At 38.1% G+C, this 15,555-nt stretch overlaps 1 protein-coding gene across 3 annotated transcripts in view; it reads right to left on the reverse strand.

Moving 5' to 3' along the window:
- Positions 1-15,555, reverse strand: part of mid2 (midline 2) — a 153,916-nt gene that overhangs the window by 117,337 nt on the left and 21,024 nt on the right. Inside the window, exon 2 of one of the 3 annotated variants that reach the window (XM_008420372.2) lies at positions 3,492-3,550. The exons of 1 other annotated variant lie outside the window; for it this stretch is intronic. The gene's annotated coding sequence lies outside the window, so the exon portion shown is untranslated. Of the gene's footprint in view, positions 1-3,491; positions 3,704-15,555 lie in introns of all 3 variants that reach the window. One more of the 3 variants, XM_008420369.2, reaches the window with a different exon arrangement.

Genomic DNA, 15,555 nt, shown 5'->3' on the forward strand with positions numbered 1-15,555 from the left:
TATATATATATTGCTATGTCTATATAGGTAAGTTTCTACTTTCTCTAAAACATAGTTGAAGTATAAAGTACTTTTGCTACACAAGGAAACCGTGGTAGTATGAATTTTAACAAATCAAATTTTAACAAGGTTGACAAATCAAAACTCAGAAAAAATGTGAGTTACAGCGCGGCATCCCTTTTCAGATGCTGTGTGACTTTAGGTGGGTAGAATATGACGCAGTTTTTGCCAGTATGACACAAGGAAACAGGTTTTTCTACCACTAAACCAACGAGGTTTGTGCGTTCTTCATGGTATCATGACAGAGGATAAATGTTTAAATACAGAGTACACAGAAGAGGGCATGACCAAAGCAAAGGAAGAGAAAAGCCCAGACTATGATCCACCTTTTGATGAGAGACTTAAATAGTAAAAAGTTGAAGTAAAAACAATGCGCTGGCCTTCAGTGTCTGTATAGAAACTAATGACCTTATTTAATGAAGTGTCTTGTTATGTTAAGTGTTGCTGCTGATTGACAAAGTTCTCAACATTCCAAACCCACTTACACTTTTCTGAAAGACATTTAGTCACACATTGTGCGCAGTACCACCCATAATCAACAGTATTCCTCTCTGCACTGTGACAAAGTATAGGACCTCATTATAGCAATTTCTGTTCATTCAGAATCTTGATTTTGTTTTTTAAACCCCGATATTACATTTGTTATCTCAGCATGGCAGCGGTTGACCTCTTACATCTGCTGCAGATTAAAGCTTTTGTGAAGGGTAAAATATTAGAGGTGAAGGAGTCTATTAAAGTGACTCGAGTCGTGCGTAATAGACAATAAGACAGGCATTGTGAGTATGCATTTGGGAATTCAAGGCTTTTAAAATTTCTCCGCCACCCCTTTTAAAAAAAAAATTGACACGTTTTCTCTCGTAAAGAACATAATAACTCAAAAGTACCCCATTGACAGCTGCTGTCTATAGCCGTGAAGGACTGTTAGCTTGATAAATGGATTGTCCCAGAGCTGTCTACCTGGTCCTGCACGGGGCATTCAGGCAGCAACGCTGCCAGGCAGATCTGTCCTTAGCCCTAAATGCCACGTCTGGGAACTCAGACGAGGATTATTACGGAGTCAGACCGTTTAAAGCTGACAAAATGCTGTTTACTTTAGGCACAGCTCGCATTTTCCACTGTCTACATCAAATGGGAGAAAATGGGAACTTGTCTGTGCAGCGAGCGGGTTTTCCAACTGAAACGTTTTCTACAGAAGCCATCTGTAGAAAATGAGTGCTCAGAGATGAGCACTGATTACTAAATGCCGAGTCTGGGATCAGCTGATTCCAACTAGAGCTATTTTATGAAAAAAATAACAATAATCATGATAACGGGGGTTAATATTAAAAGCACAATTAACCATTGAACTTGGAAACAGGCACTTAAATAACAGATTTTTACATTTCAGTGTATTCCATTCATGTTTTGCATTTGTAGAAATTATGTCCACTTAAAGGATCATTTGTATGACAAAATATGTGTCTTTGATATCATGATGTACATATGATATAGATTTATTTTTACCACTCAAAGCTGCATAACATTTATTTGACTAATTTTAAAAAAAAGTTATTTGAAAACACATCAGCAGACTTCTGTATTTCTAAAACATTTCCATTTTCTTCTAAAATTTTTGTCTAAAAGTTTTCTAAAATCTACCAGTTAGTCATTTAAAGATGATTAAATGAGATTTAATCTAATTTGTTTAACTGTTCCAGTAATTATCTTGCCAGTACATCTAAAAAAATAAGAATATTGTAAAAAAATATATATGTTATTTTTTTGTCATTTATTTCAGAAAGTTAAATACAGATTCCTTATTCACAGAGAATATTTATCATAATTTAGATGATTATACTGTCATGTCCTAATCAGCTAATTAACTCAAAATATTTGCAGAAGTTTCATGAGCTAAATGTCCTTTCATGTTGGGAGAGTAAACTAGTTTTCTGCTCAGTTGACAGACACCTATAAGATGGTCACAAGGAGGGTAAACCACAAAAGGACGACCCAAAGGAAACTGGTTGATTATTTGGTTATCAAAGCACATTCAGAAATAAGACAGCAAAACTCTTGTTGGAAAGTCTTGCTATCTACCGACAATTTAGTGCTTTTTCCAACAATTTCATTGGAAAACCTACTCTGAGATGTCAACATGCTTTCCTCCCACGAACAATACAAATCAGAGATTATAGCAAACATCCAGCTGTGAAGGTTTTATGGCGCTACGATTCCCCATGAGATTATGCACTGAGATGGCAAATGATCGCAAGGCTGAGGAAGGAAGCTGACAAAGACCTGGACTTCAGCCACACAGACCAACAAGTGCATTATGTTTCAACTCTGCAGGGGGACGGGGGGCTTCACATGGCTGCCAGGCTACAAGACACGGTGGCAGCCTTACAAGGCAAACCATTTAAGACATGAATGAACAAATCCCCTGAAGACACACTGTCAGATGTAATCAGGGGTTTAAGTCGACGTGGCTTTAAACAGGTTTTTGTGGTGTTTGTCCAGATACTGTCAGGGGTTTGATTCCTGATTGCAGCACTGATATATTCTTCTCCCTCACTGTCACACTCTTTTACCTTGACTCAACACAATACAAGAGAAGCACCAAACGGTTGACTGTGAACTGGAATCAAATGATGATTATTATTTTTTTTTAGGTTCTGGCTTTGTCAGCTGTCAGAAACTCAAAGGTGGGATCTTTTTTCAATCAGTAAACACACCATGGTGAAACATTACCAGGTCTCTTTAACAGCCACAACCTTTGGTGAGGAAAATGTTACAATTGGGAGAAGATTAACAGCTAGACTAACAGAGGAAGGACAAAAACGAGATGCTACTGAAAAGGAAACTATCTTTACAGAAGCACTGGCTGTCTGTTGCTGGTCATTTTGATACTTTGCCATCTCATACATTTGTAGTTTTGATCACTTCACACCTGACTTTTTGATGTATATTCATAAATATCTGCCACAGGACATCAGTTCATATCTGGCATGGGAGCATCTCCAGCGAAAAACAAATTGACTCGGATCAGGTCAGAGATTTCCCAAGAATGGGTAATCCTCAAACTTATTTCAAACATTTCATTAATAATAAGGAAAAAGAGGAAGCTGTCATACACTGAAGATCGTACCGAGATTTTTTATGAAGAAATGTAAGCTGCAAATGCTTGCTTTCAGTAGGTCAAAGTGAAATTCAGGCATCATTTTTCTGACAACAAAGGAATAAAAAAATGAATGTGTATAAATTACTAAACAGGTGTTGGCCTACACTCTTCAGATAGCTGGCTGGAGTGATACTAAGGCTGGCGACAGATGAGGGTTCGGGTTGGAGATTGAAAATCAAGGGGAAAGATCTTTGAGAGTGGAGTTAAAAATAGAGCAAGATGTGGAGGATGGGTTGAGGAGGAGAGGGAAGAGGAGGAGGAGGAGGAGGTGTACCTGTGGTCTTGGATGCAGCCTAGTTAGCACTGAGCAGGACCACCGTGGGCACTGATGGCCTGCAAAGGGAGACAGAGTGAAAAAATGCAAAAGACCAAGATATGTCAACAGAGATGAGGGAGGAATAGTGACAAATGAGAGAGAAAAAAGGAATAAAGCATCAGGCGAGGAAAATATCAGATGAAAGACTGAATGAGCAGGAAGAGGAGGAGCTGGGGGAGGCAGTGAAAAAAAGAAACAAGTCAGATTAGCATGAAAGCCCATGTTTGAGTCCAAAACAAATGGTAATTTCACAGTAGGCTGTGGATGGGAGCAGTAACTACCAACAGAGTGTGACAGATACACATGCCGAATGGGCACACACACTCTCTCTCAAACACGCGTACACACATTCACACTGAGACACATATGGTTGCTCGGTGTGACAAGTTTGTAGAGGTTGGGTCAATAAATATTATTTGTAATGGCTATGTTTATATAGAAAAAGCTGCTCAGTGCAATACATTATAGTACTGCATGTTGCAATCTTTACAGCCTCTATAGTTTTGACAGATATTTCAGTTCGGTTCAATTTAAGTCACAGATTAACATAATTATTGCACAATATACTTTTCCCATTTAGTAGTTATTTACAACTGAACTTACCTACAAAATCATGCTTAACTTATTGGAAGAAATCTAGAATAAATGCTAAATGAATATAGTATTAAGCAAATTTGGGTGAGAAGACAGGTCATGGAATGAGATCTTGTTCTGTTCATACAGCAATATGTTCCATTCAAGTCAAGTCTGTACCTTGAAGCACCTTTTAGTCTAACATTCCCCTGAGCAGCAGTGATGACTTACAGTGTTCTTGCCACTGAGCCCATGTGGTTGTACAAATTACTGTAACATGGCAGGTTCAGTACAAGTACATATCTGCTAACTTCTGGACTTTCTTACTGACTCTCTGACTCCACTGTTCACAATATTTTACATTCATTTTCCAGGGAAAATCTTCAAATTGATCTAGGTTTCTCTGGTAGAGTTTGGCATATTTGGTGATAGACAATCTGTTGTTGCCTATAAAAGAGAGAAACGATTCCTCTTCACACCAAATATAGTTTTTTTTTTTTCACAACTGCAAATTAACTTGATAAAGCAAAAGTACAGCATGTCATTAACATTTTCCTACCGATGCAAATTTATGCTGGCTTCCTGAAACATTTCATTATCTCATTGTGGTACTTACATAAAGAGAATTAGCTAAAATTATTGGAAGAACAAAGTGACCACGTTTACGTTCACTTATTCTCCATTAGGTTTCTTTTCTGCAGACTGAATAATGAATTGTCTGCATTGAACAGTCTGGAAAGAATTCATTAATTTTCAATACAGCTCATTATTTAGCAGAACAATTTAACAAGAGGTGCACTTAATGAAGTCTGGTGACTTACTGACAAAATGGCTGCTTGCTACAAGTCTTTTCTCAGTTTTGTTGTCTATCACTTTCCTCTCAAATGTAATTATTCTGCAGCTTATCTTGCGTTTTTATCTTGTGACGAAATAACAGGCAATGCTACGGGTTGGGTTCAAAACGATGAAATGCTTGATTAGTGCTTTTTTTTTTCTGGATATCAAGAGCTCAAATATAGCTTCAAACGTTTTTATTGATCGACTTACAATATATTTAATGAATCTGTTTTGTAAACCTCATGTAGCCCATGACAGATTGTCAAAATGAACTAAAACTGTAAGGGATTTGTTTGTGTGTGCTATTCCTGTGATTTCTGATGTGACATTTTCTCCACTCTCTAATATATTCAGCAAAAGAAATATGATTAGACCTCTCAACATATCCACCCACCCAACACTGATGAAGGTGCTCTGTTCTCAGTCTCAGTGTAGAAACAGATTTAAAGTGATGTATAAAAAAAAAAAAGAAAACAGATGTAATTAGGTTGACAAGGAGTTGGCCATTTAAAAAAAAAAGTACATCCTTTGTCCATTAGGCTCGTCACACAAACCTCAAAACCGCAATAAATAGATGTAAAAAGGAATTATAAAATAAGGAAAGACTCTCTTGCACAACCAATATGATATTTTTTTTAACTAGGAGCTAACCCATGGGGTGCATTGCAGATTGATGCCATCCATACATTTCCATTTGCCCAGTTGGCAGCTGATTAACACAGCTGTTCCTTTTCCCTCAATGTTTCTCATCATATCAAAGCGGAATTTTGAAGCACATAAGTTATTCACTTTTTCAGTGTGCTTGGCCTCTATTCCTGACCTACAAGGACCTTCAAGACTATAAAAACATATATATTCATTGTCCAATAAAAGGTTAGGTGAATCATCATAATGTGTTTTTACTGAAGTATAGTTAGGTGCTTCTCACAAGAGAAACAGGTGCGGCTAGAAAAACAAGGCTTTATGAAAGAAGTTCTTCCCATGTAAAGGGAAAATTTGTACTTGGAAACAGGTCTGTCATCAACATGAGAACAGCATAACAGCATGACTTCCTCTCTCGCCAGCCTCCACATTTTTCCATCGCGTTCCTCTTTCGCCTAAATGTTCAAAAGCTGCTGAGAAACGTGGTGGTATTGGCCCGCCAGAGACTTCCTGTGGGAGTCAGAGAGGAAGCTAATCAAGAGGACACCCACAGAATAAAAAGAAAAAAAAATAACTCAGGTATTATGTCTCTTAATGGTCATTTACAGGTTCATCTAAAAAGAGAAAGAATCCATTTTTGTGTAAAAGTGCATTATTTCCTACCAATCTTCCCTGAAAATGAAGCTATCAGTTTTTAGAGATTATAAATTATTGCACATAAAGTAAAACATTTTCAGTTTTATTAATTATGGCGTACAGGTCAAGAAAACCCCAAATTTAGTGTATCGGAAAATTAGAATATCACATTAGATCAAAAAGAAAAATAATGCTTTATGCACTGATCTCGTGCTGTTGGAAAGTGTGTACATTAGCACTCAGCACTTGGTTGGGTCCCGTCTTGCATGAATTACTGCATCAATGCTCTGTGGCAAAGAGGTGACCAGCCTGTGGCAGTTCAGATTACGTTGATCGCTGCCTTCAGGTCATCTGCCTTGTTGGGTCTTTTGTGTTTCATCTTCCTTTTGTCAGCAGTCTGTAGATTTTGTACATCTATGGACAGAATCAATGTTTCTGATAGCAGCTCAAAATAAAGTCAACATGTAACTTGACCATTTTGTTTCGCTGCATTTTTCATATGGCCGAACACACACACACACACACACACACGCACGCACGCACNCACGCACGCACGCACGCACGCACGCACGCACGCACACACACACACACACACACACACACACACACACACACACGAGTTTTGCATAAATGTCAATTATCAGCATTAAACAAATCTCTCTTTGGACTTTATATCTACAAAAAATTCACACATCTTCCTGTAATGTTTCCAAGAATGACCTAATTCACAACAGGATGCAGTCTCCACACATCCATCAACCATCAGCACTTTTTCCCCAGCATGAGGTCAGTAGTAAGAAGTCTTCCTGTTAAAAAGCCTCCACAAGCTATGAAGTATTTTTGATTGTAGCATTTAACCCCTTAAGTGTCATGAGGACATTGTTGTCCTCATAGACCTTCTGGACGACATGTAAGTATTTTCAGGGAGACAGTTAAGGTTAAAGCCACCAAATATCTTCTAATACTTTTTGCTTCTTTAATATTTTGCTCCTATTCAAAATTTTTACATTCGAACTTTTTATTTTTTTTGTAAGGAAAGTGATCCTTTATGGTCACAAGAACAGGGAAGCATGCTCTGTGGTTTTTCAAATTGCTCTACAATATATAGGCTGATTAGGTTTCATTTTTTATATATATATTCCAGATTTTTTGAGGGGGTTGGGTATAAAACATTACGATATTTGCCTTTTAAAAGGACCAAGACAATATATTGAGTAAATCCACTTTTGTAGGACAACGCAGAGTGACATAAAAACTAAGATACAGGACACAGACTTATACGGTTAGACACTGAAATGTGGTTTGAAAAATGACAGCCAGTCATTAACAGCAACTTGGACGCTGTAACAAGTCTAACTAAACAACACAGCTCGTGTTAAAGCAGTAGCAACATTTTATTTCTAATCTGTCAACTACTTAACTGGAGGACTTGCACATTTAACAAGGATGAGGGAGCAGGATTTACGAACAACATTCTTGGTTTCCTACTTGTACTGACCTATATTTATAAAGGTCTTCTGGATTTAATGAAATGACACTTCACTTCTGGCTTACAGTATAACCAACTTTTTCTATGATTTAGAGCCTTTTATGGCTGGCCCCATCTGTACAGTACCCTGAGTAGTTGTGCCTCTGGTCTTCATGACTGTTTTTTCCCTCTTGCACTTACATTTAACGCCACCATGTCTCTCCATTATAGCTGCACTCTGAAGATATTTCTTGCCTTTTAACTAAGGAACTCCAAAATTACAAAGTTCGCTAAAAGTCTTAAACTGAAAAAACTTTTTAATTGCTGAATTTATCTACACAGCAGCAGAGACTACAGTAACTTTTTCATAGCAGTCTCCCTTTTGACAAATGGCCAAAAATATTTCAGAGCTGAAAGTCATTGTAGGGGCCGAAGAGAGCCCTGAAAGACTTATCGTAACTATTACATATGTTTTATGACGTCTACTGACAGCTTTGGTGTATTTGTAAAGAACCATTCCCAGTTTAGCTTTCAGTATCCACATTTTTTATTGCTAATGAGAAAATCCTCTATAGTAGTTTGACCTTGAACAGTCGATTGGGGGGGAAAAAAAAGTGTTAATGTAAACTTGGCTGTGAAAACCATGCATCAGCTCCGTACAGATTGCAAATGTACAGATGGAGAGCCTGCAGGAATTCTACAAGTTGCTGCATCGGCACGCGCAGCATCATCTATTTGAAAAGCTCCTTCCTTCAGCAAACAGATAATATATGCAACATATCAGCAGCTGTCTGGTCCTCGGAATAAACAGAAGGATAATCAGGATCCACAAACATAGCCTGGTGTTTACCTCACTGCAGAAGGTGCATATTTTGCCTGGTTTAATGACTCACACAACCTGACAGTAACAATAGCTGCTTCCCAAGCCACTGCTCCGTGCTAAAACTCTCAGTGGGGCAACACGACTGTGGAGCATGTTTGTATTCATCACCTCCTGAATAAAGCATTAGTGTATGGAAGTGTTAGGCAGGTACACTTAAATGAAACATATTAGAACAAGAAAAAAAAAAGGAGGCTTAATACTTGATTCTTTTTTTTTTTTTTGCATTTTTGATTAACTGTTTAGGAAAGGATACTCTTTTAAACTTAAATAATATAAATTAAGATAAACTACTACAAAAATATTAGAACATTATCAAAATGTGTTTTTAATAATACAATTCAAAACTAGAAAAATAAAATTTTTGGTTAAGAGAATTAGTTTATTTTTTATTTTATTTTATTTTTTTACAAATAAACTGGTGTTATAGATTCAGAAAATTAAAATGTGATTACCTGTAAGCCACAAATCATTTGAAATGCATCAACATTCTAATAAATCTGTAGATGAGTTTAGCTTTTTGATTACAACTTCTAAAAGAAACATATTTTTTGATAACATTTGAATGCAGCATTTTAAGCCTGACTTGGTTCTGCTATATTACTGATACAGTTCTAATTTGTCAAGGCCATATGAGCTTCATTTATTTTAATAAACCAGATGTTTTGCAACAAATAATTAACTAGCTCTTCATCATCTAAAAATCTTCATTATGATGAAAGAGTTTGATAAAAATAGCCAAGGAGCCGGGAAGGAGGGAAGAATTAAACATTTTGATCAACAAGCCTTTACTGAAGAAGACGCTTGTGTGGCGAATACTAAAGGAGAGAAATATGCAAAAATTCAACAGCGGAAATATGGATACTGTTTGAGTGAGCGGTTCATTCACATCACAAAGAGAAGCAGAGGAGTGGGAGTTATGTTTCCTTTCCCTCTGTGTTCTTCCTGCAGCCTCCATCTTTTGTTCTGATCTGGGTCTCCCACTGTTTTCCTCCACGTTGTCTAAATACTTAATATCTTGCCTGGCGTTGTTTAAGGCTTGTGACCTAGACTTTGATCAAACATATTGTCATTGATTTGCTGCTCCAGCAGAGCGCCCCATTGACTGTTTCATCACAGAGGAAGGAGCAATGAAGACAGGCTCACTGAAAGAAGACAAACTGTTAAATAATGCACCATCAGCTCTTGTTCAGCAGTCATATTGTTATTAAAGACCCTACAATGAGAGGTTTCATCATTATGTGCTGGTCCATGAAGCTATGCATTTATGAATCCATGCTAGAATGAAATCATACATTGTTTGTTTCTGTGTCTGTACAGCAAACTATTGAATTTGTTGTAAGTTACTCAATAAAACCCAGTGACTTTGATGTTGAAGCCATGCCCCCCCACCCACAACTAGGACTATAAGTTTTCTATAAATTGGCCTAAAAATGGAGTCAGAGTAAATGCTGCTGCTGCCATAATCCTTTGGGTAATCATTTACATTTGATCACTACACATGAATATGAATGCTGCTTTGCGTCCTTGAAAACTCCCCTAACTTAGAGCAAGTTTGCAGGGGTAGAGGGACTGCTGCGAATATCGCCTCCACTACCTCTTCAGTGTCACAGCTATTCAAACATCTTATTTAAACCTCCAGAAAAATGACTAAATGTCACTTGGAGTCATGAGGGACGTGTTTGTTGTGTATTACTCAGAGTAAAAATGACACAAGTGAGGCGGAAGGAGGAGAAATGAAGGAGAAAGGGAATCACACCACAACACAATGCAAAGAGGGGGTTTCCAGATGGCTAGTCTTGTGCCGGGGAATGAGTATGTGCACTCGTCCTGTGAAGGGTTAGAGTGAAGCATCGAGCTGCTGGAAGATGGACTTGGCAGAGAAAATGTGCTTCTGCACATGGCTAATCCCATGAAAGGCTAGCAATGTTTAGTGAAGCATACATGCATTCTGTGAACATCAATTTTCAAATCTTGCTCCTGATTCTCCACTACATTGAGGTCTGGACACTGACTGAGCGATTAAAACATATTGATCCGCTTTGATTGAAACCGTTTCCTTTCAGATCTGGGTGTATGTTCTGGTGAGCGAAAGGTGAGCTTTCGCCTAAATCCAAGGATGTTTTTTTTTTTTTTTCTGGATTGACTTGTTTTAAGCTCTCTCCATTTTTTAATCCGCTATGTCCACCTTCCCAGTCCCTGTTGAAGAAAGCTTCCCCACAGCATTATTGCATGACTTCATATATCATCTACTGTCGTGTACTCCTTGTCATTTCTAGTATATAGGTAGGTCTTATTTTTATCTGATCAAAGCACTTTCTTCTACTTGTTTACAGTGTCTCAAGGCCATCGCAAATAGCAAATGGGAATTTTTGTTACTTTTCCCCCTCAGATTCTTCCACCTAACTTGGGGATCTCTGCAATTCCTCCAGAGTTTATCCAGAGGCATCTTGGGTGCTTTTGTGATTAAAGCTTTAAAAATCATACAGAGCTTGAATATGTCAGCTTGAGTTCGATCTCAAACAATTTTACAAGTAAGCCATGTCTAACTGTGCAGTGGAAGATGCTTTACTGCATAAGTTGTCCTAGCAAAATCACCTCAGACAGATCAAGATATCAGTCCAACAATAAATGGACAGAAGGCTATGGGTATTAATGTGATAATTAGTGAAATCAGATTCAATAGCAGAGGAGGAGGAAAAAGAGAAAGCAGCATTAACACTCACCATTGGGCAAATGAGGACAAAAATCTTACAGCCACTGGAGTTGCAATAATTGCACACTATTTTCAAGAAAATATCTGAAACTGTTTGATATTTATTACAGGATATCTTTGGTCACACACAGTACCTAAAATTTAAGTTACTGACCAAAGACTTTCTCACGACAAAATATTTTGGCTTAGGCTCCCTTTAATCACACGATGTGAACCCGACCCTTTCCTCTCCTTTTTAGGCCTGTCACTTTATTTTGGACGGCCATGGTTTGCATTTCTGTATAAACTACAAGAAAAAAGGATGTCAAAAACAAATTTAAAATTCCGTTTGTGTTAAGTATAATGACAGAAATCCAGTTAAAACCGACCCATGTGGAGTTCAGATCCCAGCAGGATATTGAGGGAAGTTAGAAGGAATTTTGAAGATCAAGTAAAAGTGTGAAATATAGCTAATCTCTTTGCTGAAAATCTGAAATGCAAAGACAAGTCTCTAAAGGGACGACATGCAGCATTTAAGCTAGAAAATCACATCTTGCTGTTTCTTGTAACAACATACAAAGATAAACTGCAGCTTGAATGAGTGAGAAAACAAATTAGAATGCTGCAAATGCAAAAGCAGCCTTCAGAGATAACTGGGTCTTTTTCAGGAAGCAAGGCAGAGCAACCACAAAGCACTACACAACCAATCAGAGATCTTGCAATACATATGTGAAGGAAACCACCTTTCCTTCACATAACCATTAGTAACTAAATTAACACAACAATGCAAACAGTTAGTATAAATGCTCTTTTCTAAAGTAGTGCAGTTTCATTCTATTTCAAACAGTATGCATAGTCTTACTTTTGAATTGGTTCATAAAAGACCAGCTTGAACCCCTTGTCTTGCGCTATTTGCTTTGTACAGAGCGTCTGGGCTTTCGGCTATTAAAAAGCAATTGGTTCCTAGAAGCCTGGACTGTTTTGAGGTTTTAAGTTTTACATACTTGCTAATGTTTGCCTGTAATGCACCAGATTGATACTGTGAAGTTTCCTGAAAATTGCCTGTGCCATAAACAACCATCCTCCACTGCGTAGAGAGAAGTGCCAGGATGAACAAGGCGGCTGTTAATGTTAATTCAGTATTTTTGAAGCGTGGCCAACACCGACGGAATGGCTTTGTTCACTTCCACTGCTACCACTGCTAAAACTACAGACAGGTCATCGTTCAGATAGAAAATCCACCAGAGGCAATACAAGTGAAGAGGAGAAAGCCCAGATTGTGCTGTAAGCCAGATTTTATTTGAGCAGAATTGCACAGGCTAGTGAAAAGGTAACCTTGAGTAAAACTGAAGAGCTTCTTGAAAAAGACTCACAAACCAAAATAAAAACTCCTGCAATGTGTTGAGTCAATAATGCAGTGTTGCTTTGTCCTCCCACAGATCCAATAAAAAGAAAGTTTTTAATTCCATCAATCTGTGTTTTTTTTTTTCTTCAAATACAGGACCTTCCACATCTGAGTGGAGTCTCTCAGTCCAGGAAAATCTCTATTAGAAGCTGCAAAAGGCTTGATAGTGGGGAAGAAGTTCACCGTCCAGCAGGACAACAACACTAAACAGACAGTGTAATATTATGATGGTTTAAACCAAACCATATTTGCATGTTAGAATGACCTAGTCAAAGCCCAGACCTAAATCTAATCATGACAGTGTGGCAAGACACCTCAGGTTGCTGGACAGAAAACTTAGTCATCATGTTCTGTACAGTGGGTATGAAAAGTTTACACAGCGCTTTTCTTATTCCACCTTTGGATATATTCTAGCTCACTCCAAATTATTAAATTAATGACAATTTGAGAAAAATAAAAAACAAAATACAAGAAATCATGGTTACATGAGTATTTGCAGCTTTTGCCATGAAGCTGGAAATTGAGCTACTTCCACTGATTATCCTTGGGATGTTTCTATAGCTTAAATTAAGCTCAACTGTGGTAAATTCAATTGATTGGACTGTATTTAGAAAGCCACAGACCAGTCTACATAAGGTCTCACAGTTGACAGTTCATGTAGAGGGCAAACACCAAGCATGAGATGAAATGAATTGCCTGTTGACCTCTGAGATAGGATTGTCTTGAGGCACAAATCAGGGGAAAGATGCAGAAAACTTTCTGCTGTTTTGAAGATCCCAAGGATCTTGCCTCCATCACTCATAAATAGAAGAAGTTGGAACCACCAAGACTCTTCTTAGAGGTGGCGGGCTGTCTAAGCTGAGGTATTGGGAGTAGGGGGTGATGGTAGGGGTGTTGGAGGTGGGGATTTAGCCACGGAGCAGTGATGTGCAGTCAGATAAGGGAGGTGAGGCACAAATTAAAGTGAAAAGTTGCAAACAATGGTAAGAGCATATCCATTTGACTTTTCTATAAATGTGTCTTTTTTATTGGGTTAACATTTTTCAATTTCAAGTCAATATTTGCTAAACTGCATCAAGGTTTCTGTGCAGTGGTATCAGTACAACCAAAGAAGTTATAAACCGAGTATCTGCCCACAGGGAAGAAAGTGGCCACAGTTTCAGGTGAAGCGTCAGGACTTTGCTACAAAGCAAATCTTCTCTTTGGGTCATAACTCAGTTAAATCTAAGACCAAACCTGCAAGAACGCCACATCCATGCTGTCTGCTCATAATGTAGGAAATAATACTACGATATGACTGAAACCAGAAACATGAGACTCTCGAGTCACGGCACTACCTAGTTCCCATGAGTCAAACCAAGGACAAAGAGCCCCCAGCGGATTGATCACAATGCACACCTCTACTCGCTCAGTCACATTTTTGATGTATAAGCTTCTAAAGAGCTGAGCGTGGAATGGGCCCTTTGTGCGGAACAAAGTTTTACAAAGAACACTGTCGAATAATATCTGCTGGGTATTCCCCTGGAGTCGGGGGTGGGTGGGGGGGTGTCACACACGACAGACATTCACACACGCATACCAAAATGGACAAAGACAAGGGCTTTTCAACTAGAATCGTGTGCAAATATTCTCTACACTTGGAATTTAATGTACCCTCCCTCACCCACTTCCTTTCTCCCATCCACTCTCTTGTGACAGAATATGCCCTTTGTTCCATGTTCTAAGAGAGAGGGTTGAGGCGCTGGGCTGCTGGGGCTCTGGGAACCGACATGAATAAATGGACTGTCCTTCATTGAAGCCTGAGGAGAGCAGCCAAACACCCCAAGCAGGAGATCTTACATCAGTTATCAAACAACATTTTTTTTGGGGGGGGGAGTAAATGAAATTTCTACCATTGCAGTTTGTTTACAGGAGCTTGAAGCTCCACATGCATTTGCATGAGCTTGTTGTGAACACCATCTGGTAAACCTGAGAATCCCAATGTCTGGACTCCAACTGACAGCAATTTAGTCTGGACCCCGTCCACACCTTATTTTTAGGACATTATTTTCATGTGTTGAATTGCAAAATTGGCCCAAACAAACAAAAGAAGACATGGAATATCACAGAATTCGGTGATAGGTGGATTTGATCAAAAATAATGTTAGTGATCTTTGCAGTAAAGTCATGACAGATGAAAATCTTATTTCTACTGTATCTGTTCTGTGTGATGTGATGTTTTCAGCCAAGGCTAAACCGACAGCCAAGACGAAGAGACCAGACCTAAAAACAACATGGTGCAGGAACACTAGTCAATGGAACCACAAAGACATGCAAAAAATGATCAACAAATCATATCAGAAAATACAGAAAATGTTGTTTGTAGAACATTATAGGTTTAAAAAAAAAAAAAGCAAACCCAATGTTGGAATAAATATGACTGTCCAGAAGGATTCTAGGGCAAAAAAATCGGCCACTAAAATTACAAGGAAAATACCAAACATCCCAATTTGTTTTATTATTTTTTTGTTTGTTTTTTGATAAGAGCAATCCAAAATGTTTCTCCACCAGCACCATCAAGACTCCCCTTTGTTTTTTCTTTTTTTTTTTTTTAAATCAGTATAGGTTATTTAATTTTAAGTAAGACCATCACACGCTTGTGGTAAAATTGAAACAAAGACTGTATACAAGGAACAGAATTGCACTGAAAGTGTCTCAATCAATCCATAATACACCTAAAGAAGTAGATGATAAAATGGACAAAGGGCATGAGCAGTTATTAAAAAGCAGTCTGTCAGAACAGAAAGTAAACATTTCATTTAACAAAGTTACAACAAGCTGCTTCTGCTTTAGCATAGAGTACATTACTAGAACAATCCCCCCTTTGGGTTCAGTACCTAAAAATAG

Source organism: Poecilia reticulata, linkage group LG10 (genome assembly GCF_000633615.1).
Source record: "Poecilia reticulata strain Guanapo linkage group LG10, Guppy_female_1.0+MT, whole genome shotgun sequence".
Lineage (NCBI taxonomy): Eukaryota > Metazoa > Chordata > Actinopteri > Cyprinodontiformes > Poeciliidae > Poecilia > Poecilia reticulata.